At 37.6% G+C, this 2,356-nt stretch overlaps 1 long non-coding RNA gene across 1 annotated transcript in view; it reads left to right on the top strand.

The window, feature by feature from the left end:
* LOC107554000 (uncharacterized) overlaps window positions 1-2,356 on the top strand; it is a 20,781-nt gene that overhangs the window by 3,946 nt on the left and 14,479 nt on the right. Inside the window, exon 2 of the long non-coding RNA XR_001605020.1 lies at window positions 1,821-1,824. This is a non-coding gene — a long non-coding RNA (uncharacterized lncRNA). The remainder of the gene's footprint in view (window positions 1-1,820; window positions 1,825-2,356) is intronic.

Consider the following 2,356-nt stretch of genomic DNA (forward strand, 5'->3'; position numbering starts at 1 on the left):
AAACCAAAATTTATTCAGACACCTTCAACATTTCTCACATTATCAGTTTATTCGTTATAGTTTAGAAAATGGTAATAAAATATGACAAGAACTCAGAGTTAAACTGTGTCAGAACAAATTAATCTTGATAATGTTAGATAACTTTGATAGAAAGGTATGTAATAGATTACAATCAACCAAAAACTATTCAGACAGCTGTTAGTATGACAGTATTTACACAACTATGAATACTTTGTCGGGGAACCTTTAGCCTTAATGACAGCCTGTAGTGTCCTGGGCATGCTGTCATGCAAACCTGAACATAATTTTTTTTCCCAGACTCGGTCTGAATAATTTTTGGACCCAGATTTGTATCAGTTTTACTGGTAGTCCACTGTATGAAGAATTTTTGGATATGATTTGTCACAGTTTACTTTATTTTGCTATCCTCACTTACATAAATGAACTATAGTGTCCTGCACCCACTAGTAAAAAAATATCAAAAATTATATCTGGTCTGAATCATTTTTGGTTCACTGTATATCCCTCGGTTATTTTCACACTTAATTATGCCCATTAAAATGTATTTTACAAATTTATGTTACTTTCACTGTTAATTTTTTTGCTCTGTGGTACATCATCTTTAATTTAATAGCATTAGATCTGCTCCATTGCAGCGGCTTAGTACTGTAATCACGCGCTTTGCTGTAATAATGCAGGGAACCACTCGCTATAAATCTCCTAACTGATATTTTCAGAAATAGAAGTCGCGTTTTTTCATCTGAAACGTGCTGCGATTTATATTCCAAAACCACTCATATAATGCAGAAACACTCAAGCAAGCAAAACACGCGCAACGCGTGCAGGTATTTGTACTGATGCAGAACAGTACAGCCCAGCACATTTCACACAGGCTGCTAGATTAACTTTCGCCAGAAAGTCGTGTATGTCTAAGGTTGAAAATAAATTATGTTTATAGTGAATGCCCCTATAAATGGTATTTTTTACGATTTAGTTTTAACTCAAATGATGCGTGTGCTAAGTGAGTGAACATCAAAGATCACACAACAGAATTGCGCTCTCTCTCTCTCTCTCTCTCGCTCTCTCCCTACCGTTAAGTAACTTGTGCATTGTTTTACTTACTTGTTTTTGACATATCCGACCGAACTACAAACTTTCCAGTGATGTCTGTGAGAAAGATATATTCACTCGACAAGCTCGCGCATCTGCGCCGCTGCGCGCTCAACCCACTCAGCGTGCTTTGTGTATCAGCTCGTGCACATCAGCTATACACGAGTACAAGTACAGGGGTGCATCCCTAGTAAAAAAAAAAGACTTGAAAAACAAACACCAAGTATAGGCCTAGTTATGAGTAATGGTTTTTTTAGTGAATTGTTGGCCTTCTCGAAAGTATGCTCATTTACTGTACATGTACTCAATACTTGGTAGGGAAATTTATGTGACATACTGCCATCCTTTTATTTCCTCGCATATACAGTATATATATATATATACTGAATCCACAAGACAATGCCAAATAAATAAACACTGAAAAATGCAGGCAGCTAGATGTGAAATCAGTGATATTTTTCACCCTTTTGCACTTTTCCACACGGCGACAGCGTCTGACAAATAATTAATCTTATGCAGCAATTGCAGAGCCCTCGTCCAGATATGGATTTTCAATTTGCATAGTTCAGCCTGTTTTTTGTCATAGAGCCACAGTTCAAACTGGTCTAAAGACGAGGACACTCCACTGTTTGTATCTGCAGCTGAAGGGGGCCAGATCCATGACTGGAATTAGGAGTCGAATCGATGGTCCAATGGGACATAAGGGACAGGAGTGTTTATTCAAATGAGAATAATTGATTGGTCACCCTTTTGATTTACATATAAATGAAACCTTTTTATCAGTCTGTCCACCTGTTTGAACCTCATCACGAGCCGTTCCCCCGTGAGAGATGTGACTTGGTGTTGGTCTTCATTCGCACATCAATGAGCGACGACTCGGGTTCTGACAGTACACAGTGCTTTGTATTCGGCTGGTGTCACCACATCAGAAATGAGATATTTGCCAACTCCATCACGATGAAAACATCCAGCCAGTGAGGGGGGAGGTGGAACCGACAGTGACCCATTAGGTCACATTCAATCTTCATTAATATTTTTACATATTTTGGGGCTGCTTTTAGTGAAATGACAGTACAGAGAAGCATTCCAAAGATATGGGTCGGCGAGACGTTTTAATGTTTTTGAAAGAGTCTCTTCTGCTCAACAAGGATGCATTTATTTGATCAAAAATACTGTTAAAATTGTGAAATATTATTCCAATTTAAAATAACTGTTTTCTATCTGTATATATATATATATATATATA

This window comes from Sinocyclocheilus grahami, unplaced genomic scaffold (assembly GCF_001515645.1).
Source record: "Sinocyclocheilus grahami isolate Dianchi unplaced genomic scaffold, SAMN03320097.WGS_v1.1 scaffold488.1, whole genome shotgun sequence".
Taxonomy (NCBI): Eukaryota; Metazoa; Chordata; class Actinopteri; order Cypriniformes; family Cyprinidae; genus Sinocyclocheilus; species Sinocyclocheilus grahami.